This window comes from Littorina saxatilis, unplaced genomic scaffold, assembly GCF_037325665.1.
Source record: "Littorina saxatilis isolate snail1 unplaced genomic scaffold, US_GU_Lsax_2.0 scaffold_1182, whole genome shotgun sequence".
NCBI lineage: Eukaryota > Metazoa > Mollusca > Gastropoda > Littorinimorpha > Littorinidae > Littorina > Littorina saxatilis.
Genome location: NW_027129481.1, coordinates 7,311 through 15,000, shown reverse-complemented (window position 1 = coordinate 15,000; position 7,690 = coordinate 7,311). Strand labels below are relative to the sequence as shown.

At 39.8% G+C, this 7,690-nt stretch overlaps 1 long non-coding RNA gene across 2 annotated transcripts in view; it reads left to right on the top strand.

Moving 5' to 3' along the window:
• The window catches only part of LOC138957738 (uncharacterized), a 7,679-nt gene extending 2,461 nt beyond the window's left edge, over positions 1-5,218 (top strand). For both annotated transcript variants that reach the window (XR_011453164.1, XR_011453163.1), the window contains 4 exons: positions 1-3; positions 290-450; positions 988-1,053; positions 5,037-5,218. The exon at positions 1-3 is cut by the window's left edge. This is a non-coding gene — a long non-coding RNA (uncharacterized lncRNA). The remainder of the gene's footprint in view (positions 4-289; positions 451-987; positions 1,054-5,036) is intronic.
• The last annotated feature ends 2,472 nt before the right edge of the window (positions 5,219-7,690 follow it).

Genomic DNA, 7,690 nt, shown 5'->3' with positions numbered 1-7,690 from the left:
AAGGTAACAGTCTGTCAATGTGATACGCCTTTGAATCTTTCTTTGGTCTAGTTTTAATAAGGTATGTCAAATCATCAATCTTGTTGGTGATGATATACGGTCCTTTCCATTTTGACGTCATTTTAGTACACACACCTATCTTCCTGACAGGGTTGAACAACCAGACTAATTGTCCTACACTCAGTTCACGTTTTCTGGTTTTCATGTTGTAGTACTTCTCTTGATGCACTGCACTTTTCTTTAAATGTTTCCGCGCATGTTCATATACTTTTTGAAATGTCTGTTCCAGGTTTGCAGTGTAGACATCTGGGGAAACATCTTCTTCTTCAGCTCCGGGTCGTCCAAACACCAGTGACATCGGTAGTCTCGCCTCACGTCCCAGCATCATTCGATTTGGAGTTATACCTGTACTGCAGTGAACCGACGATCTGTATGCTGAGGCCAGCAGAGGTAAGTAGATATCCCAGCTTTTCTGGTTGTTTTCGCAGTACGCCGTTAACATAGCAGCCAGTGTTCTGTTGAATCGTTCTACAATTCCATTTGCTTGAGGCCGCATGCTTGTAGATCTGGTCTTGTTTATCCCCACTAGATTACACATTTCCTTGAATAACACTGATTCAAAGTTTGTGCCCTGATCAGTGTATAGTGTTAGTGGATACCCAAATCTGCTTGCGAAATGAGTAATGAAGGCTTGTGCTACTGTCTTTGCTTCTTGATTTGGAATTGGTATTGCTTCTGTCCATCGTGTGAATTGATCTGTGATGACCAAAATATGTGTGTTTCCCATCACTGTTTTGGGAAAAGGTCCACATATGTCTAGATTCACTCGTTCCAGAGGTTCACCAACTCCACAATGTCCAAGTGGAACATGTTTTTGATGAGATTTTCGAGCAGCACACTTATCACATTGTACACAGTAGCGTTTGATACAATCATCCATGGCTGGCCAATAATATGACTGTTTTATTCTCTCTCCTGTCTTTTCAGATCCAAGATGACCAGCGGTGGGAACGTCGTGATGATTCTTCATAACATCTTCTTGCTTTGACTCAGGTACGATCATTTGTAGTCCTGTATCTTTATCATTCTCAAGACGCTTTCTGCAGAGAATACCATCTACTATACATAGTCTGTCCCACTGAGCCCAAAGTGTTTTTGCCTGAGAACGTTTTGTAGAGAGATCTGCCCATTTTGGTCGCTCCTTTGATTTCATCTTCGCAGATAGAAGTGGTTCAATATCTTGATCTTCAAGTTGAGCTTGGCTAAGTTCTTCTGCATTCCATCCGTCCAGAGATAATGGATGAAATCTGACTTCAAAATCAGGTTTTTCTGTACTTGATGATGAGTCTAGAGTCTTACTGCATGACGGTTTCTGTTCATCTTCCACAATCATAGCTATGTTGGGGTTTTCTTGCTTAACTTGCTTGCTTGCAGAACTGAGGATATCAGAGAAAGAGAATTGAACTGCTGTTGGTCTTAGTTCATCATTCTTGGTTCTCCGTTGTGTCAAAGTACATGCAACAAAGTTTTCTTCTTTCATTGTTTCTTGATCTCTTTGTTGTTGTCTCAGGCATGATGTACAGGGTTTTCTGCTCAAAGCATCTGCATTGGAATGTTTCAACCCAGCACGATGAACAACATTCAGATCATATGTTCCCAGTTCCTGTAACCATCTTGCTGTTTGACCGCTAGGATTCTTCAGATTTTTCATCCAACTCACTGCAGCGTTATCAGTTCGTATGGTCACCTTCTGTCCATACAGGTAGTGATGAAATTTCTTCAGTGCTTCCACTACTGCTAGTAATTCTTTTCTGGTCACACAATAGTTTTGTTCAGCTTTCCCATGAGCTTTACTCATGTAGGCAATGACTTTTTCTTGGCCTTCTTGTATTTGAGAAAGTACTGCTCCCACAGCTGTGTCACTAGCATCAGTGTCCAAAATGAAATCTGAGTCAGGTAGTGGATATGCCAAAATCGGTGCTGTAGTAAGTTTTTCTTTCAGTGTTTTGAAAGAATCTTGACAATCTGAAGTCCATTCAAAATGCCGATTTTTCTCGCAGGCTTGATGTAATGGTTTTGCAATTTTGGCAAAATCTCGAACGTATCGACGATAATAGCCACAGAGACCAATGAAACTTCGAACTTCTTTTGTCGACTTTGGTGTAGGCCATTCATCCACTGCTTTGATCTTCTCTGGATCAGTTTTCACTCCATTTTCACTGACAACATGTCCAAGGAACTGAATTTCCTTTTGAAACAAGTTACATTTTGACGGTTTGAGTTTCAACTTTGCCTCTTGAAATCTTTGTAGCACGTGTCCCAGTCTTTCAACTCCTTCTTCAAAGGTTTTGCTTGGAACGATAGTGTCATCTACAAACAGCAAACATTCTTCCCATTGTAGGCCTCTGAGTACGTTTTCCATGAGTCTTTCAAATGTAGCTGGCGAGTTTGACAGACCGAAAGGTAAGACATTGAAGTGGAAAAGTCCCATCTTGGTAGCAAATGCAGTTTTCGTTTTAGACTGTTCATCCATAGGAATCTGCCAGAATCCACTTTGTAGATCAACTGTTGAGAACCAATGGTTTCCAGCTAACGCATCAAGACAGGTGTCGATTCTTGGGAGAGGATAGGCATCTGACACAGTTATGTCGTTTAGACGTCTATAGTCCACACAGAATCGTATTGTTCCATCTTTCTTCCTGATGAGAGTAACTGGAGATGACCAACTGCTGTTTGATGGTTCAATGACATTTCTTTTCAACATCTTCTCCACTTCTTCTTTTTCTGCTTTCGCTAATGCCAAAGGTTGTTGCCGGGGTGGTAGTTTGACTGGCCTTGCTTCTCTTGTATTGATTTCATGAGTAACTTTATCTGTCAAACCCATGTCATCAGAAGATGTGGCGAAAACGTCTTGATATCGTATCAACAGCTGTTTCAAACTCTGTACTTGATGAGGTTCTAAATGTTCTGTACTTCTTTTCAACAGGTCTTGTAGATGTTCAGGAATCTGATCACTTCTGTTATCTTCTTTTGTAATGTTTGTAGATCTCACCTCTTCTGGTTGCTGCTCATACACCGATTCACATCTTCCAAGTTGTTGATTTGGGTACAATATCACATCTTTGTCGGTAGTGTTCACTATTTTTGCAACAAGGTTGACTTTGCTTTGTGTCAATGCTGGTAGTAGAACAATACCTCTGTTGTGTACAATTGTAGAAAGTGGTTCCATGTACAGCAGTTGATTCAAGTGTTCTCTCTCTGGTATTTGCACTGAAATCCATCTCACAGTATGTGCAGGTAGATTTGTTGTAGAAGTTGCTTGAATTTGGCCAATCATTTCATGTCTTCCAATACAACAGGAAAGTGTGTCATTTTGAAGTTGTATTTTCAACTTTTTGAAGTCGATTTGACAGCAATGTTTTAGAAGAAAGTCTTGCCCTAGAATGCCATCAACTGGAATGTCACAGACTATAATCACATGTTCAAATGTGCTTTGTCCCAACGTGATTTTAAACACTGCTGATCCTTGTTGCTTAATTGCTTGGCCATTCACAGCAACTAATGGAGTGGACACTTGAAGAGGTGAAATACTGTTTTTGTTAAGTTTATCAAAAACTGACGTAGAAAGAAGAGTTGTAGTGCTTCCACAATCAACTAGAAAGTTGACTCTTTCTTGGTTCTCTACCAATACAGAAGTATACATTCCATTGTCAGTATCACTAATTTTTGATCCCGATACACCAATTCTTCTTGGTACATCTTCTTGTGTTTTATCTTCTTTCTCTTTGTTTTCCTGTTCCGTAGTTTCTTCTTTCTTCATGTTGCGTTGACTCGGTTGAGTATCCTCCCTGTTTTCCTGTTTCGTAATTTCTTCTTTCTTCATGTAGCGTTGACTCAGTTGAGTATCTTCCCTGTTTTCCTGTTTCGTAATTTCTTCTTTCTTCATGTAGCGTTGACTCAGTTGAGTATCTTCCCTGTTTTCCTGTTTCGTAATTTCTTCTTTCTTCATGTTGGGTCTTCGTCGATTTACCGATTCTCGACCCTTTAAAATCGGCGGTTCTCGTTTCCCTCTCTTCTCTGTTGAGAACGTCCGTTGTGGGTTGGTCGAGTTTCAAATTGTTCCTGTTCTTTGCACTTCCTGTACAAATTACAGTCTTTCAAACTGTGGTCAGAGCGTTTACAACATGTGCAAAACTGTGTTCTCTGTCTGCAGTTTCTGGACAAATGTGTAGTCTCATTACATGTCCAGCACCGTCTGTCTCCCTTTTGTTGTTGACGATTTCGATCAGTTGTCTCCGGTGAAGAATTTATCATCGTTGATTCTTCTCCGTTGACCATGAAGATTTTCTTTTTCTGTGGTACCATGATAGCTTCATACATGTCAGCCACCTCTTCAGCTTCACGAATGGTTTGACAGTTTCTCTCCAAACATCGCCATTTTATGTCTGGACTCATATTTTTATACCATTGCTGTAGTGCAAGTTGATGTTGAGTTGATGACCCAACATTTGGATATGCCCTTTGTGCAAGTAGAAGAAGTTCATCAGAAAAGTCTGCCAATCCTTCATTTGGTAGTCTTTTTCTGTTTTCAAACTGTGTGGTCCAGTACACCCCATGTCTGGATGCTGTGCCGAATCTCTGTCGCAGTTGAAATATAAGACTGGCATATTCTCTTTTCTCATGAGGTGCTAGTCCAGCGTAGAATCTTCTAGCTTGTCCTTTCAAACAGGCTCCAAGAGTGAGTGTTCTTTCTCTCAGTGTCCAACCACCTAAATCAGCAATACATTCAAACTGATCTAAGTATGTCTCAAAGTCATCACTCCCATCGAAAAGTTGTGGTTTCATTTGTAGACCTCTTCTACTTGATCCTTTGTATGTCTTGTCTGTTACTGTTAGTTCTTGAACACCTCCAGTAGAATTATGACTATTTCCTCCCATCGGAAATTCTGCTCCCTCAGTTTCTTCATCACGTAGATACTGTTCATAGAATTGTTCAGGATTCATCATTGTTAATACTTTCTTTTCTTCTTTTGCAGAAATCAATCAAGTCCAATCCAAGCAGAATCTCCGTAAAAAGTCACTTTTGAAGAAAAGTCATTCTTCATCTGGTATAAAAGTCAAAAGACATCTCCTTCTTGTAAAATCCTCTTCTTCCACGATATCCGCTACAGCTCTGTATAAAACATGTATCAAAAGTCAATAAAGTTTATAAAAATCACCTCCAGGCTACTATGCTTCTTCTAATTTCTTCGGTTCCTCTTCTTTCTTTTTGTTGTACGTTGTCTAGTTTCTTCAGTTCCTCTTCTTTCTCTCTTGTTGTACGTTGTCTAGTTTCTTCAGTTCCTCTTCTTTCTCTCTTGTTGTACGTTGTCACAATCACATGAAGATTTTAATCCGTGAATAATCACATGAAGATAATAATCCGTGAATCAGCACATGAAGATAATAATCCGTGAATCAGCACATGAAGATAATAATCCGTGAATCAGCACATGAAGATAATAATCCGTGAATCAGCAGGGTTATTTCCATTTTTTTTTTTTTTTTTCACACACACACTTTAATCCATGAATCCACTGCAGGGTTATTTCCAAGAAATGTGTCTTTCACAAAAGAATCACAAATCCCACACTTCTGACACCATTGTAACGGGATGGGCGCGCGAGCTGTGTTGGCTCTGGTTGTTGATTGTTGTGTGTGTGAATGTTAATGAAGAATAAAGCAAACACAAATTGTTCCAGGTTTCAATGTTCAGATTTATTCATCTGAACAAATTCGTATCAAACTTCAATATATCAGTGCATCGTTCATTCACATATAAAAATAGGCATGACATATGATGACCTTGTTCTGGACTATCTTCTTTACTGTAGACTGCGATCTCTTCATGTAGCTTAGAACCTAGTGTTCTCTAACTCAATATTATATCCTTCCTAGTCCAGTCTCGAAGAAGCTGCCCCGATTTCTCCTGTCGGATAGCCCCACTTTCTTCTTGTAGACTGCTATCCCTTCCTAGTCCAGTCTCGAAGAAGCCGCCCCGATTTCTCCTGTCGGATAGCCCCACTTTCTTCTTGTAGACTGCTATCCCTTCCTAGTCCAGTCTCGAAGAAGCCTACTCGAACCACATCGTTCAGCCCAAAAGAACCCAAATCGCTAGAACATATCAGCCAAGCTAAGCCAAGCGAACAACCTTTCTCCCGTCTCGGAGAAGTACACTAAAACAACAATCCTAAGCAACCTGAATAGAACAGCATCCTTTAGAACCCGACTAGAACAACCCCGATTTCTCCTTTCCCTTCTCTATTTATCTCCTTCCTTGTTTGTTTACCTGTTACCTCTAGCTACCGCTAACGTTTCGATCGTCCGTAACGATCTCCCCTGTCTGTCTACGTTACCCCAATACATGTCCTAACAACATAAACAACATACCTTGTCTCTCCTTCCTTTCTTCTTGTTTCGTACCTTTAGCAACGAACCGACACTCTCGATCGTCTTAGAGTCAAGGCGATCGAGGATGTTTGTTTACGTTTCTCTAGGTAATTTCTAACAATGCTCAAACAACCTATCCTACCGAACTAAATCTCCATTTTACTTTCACTCAATCATTATCCTATCAATAATGAATCAATTCTAAAATGCATAACCATATTTACATGCACATTTCATTACATAATATTCTCTCATCGATGAGATCTCGTATAACACCTTCTCAAGTCAAAGCGACCAAAAAGTGTTTGTTTACGTTTCCCTAGGTAACCTCTAACAACATACAAACAATTTATCTAACTAAACCAAATCTCTGTTTCCTTTCACTCAATCATTATCTTATCAATAATGAATTAATTCTAAAATGCATGCAGTAATATTCACATGCACATTTCATAACATAACATTCTCTCATCGTTCTTCTTCGATGAGATCTCGAACAACACGTCATCTAAAATGGCGTCATCGAAGAGAAGACTATGTTCCATTGTGTTCGTTTCTTAAGAATGCGATCGATACGCACACGATTCCGAATAAAAACTACATAAACTAGTCAGCGAAAGTTTCCTGCTACGAACTGTGCAGTGATTTTCTGGTGAGTACAACCTAACACAGTTAATATCGTAACATTTGTCCACAAGTCTCCCAGTCTTTCACTTGTGTCAATGAAGAACACCTTTAGATCTGTATCACATGTTTCTCAGTGCAAAAGTTAGATCCACTAATGTTCAGGTTAAAGTTTCTGGATAATACTAATAGGGCCATCCATTACAGTATGCTCTTCGACTGATTGTGGATGAAAACCTGGTGAATTCTGTGATGAAAGAAAATTTGAAAGTTGAAGAAGAAATGCTGGAGATGGTGCCAGAAAAGGTGTCAATGGAAATTTTGGGGATTGATGACAATTTGCTGAAACAGTGGCTTACGGATGACGCTTGGGTAGCTCTTCAGCAGCTGTTGGAAGTGAAACGTTCTTCAAACATGGAGCCTGCTGAGGATGTTTGCAGAATATGTTGGCGCGAAGATCCGGATAAACATCTTGATAGAAATCCGATTGTGCAGTGGAATGAATGTTTGAGAAAATGCAACACTTGGTACCATGAAGCATGCATACATGCCACCAGCCATCCTCAAATTTGTTTCACATGCCATACTTCAATTTGATTTATAAACTGTTAACAGGGTTCCTAGATTTCTTGTTTCT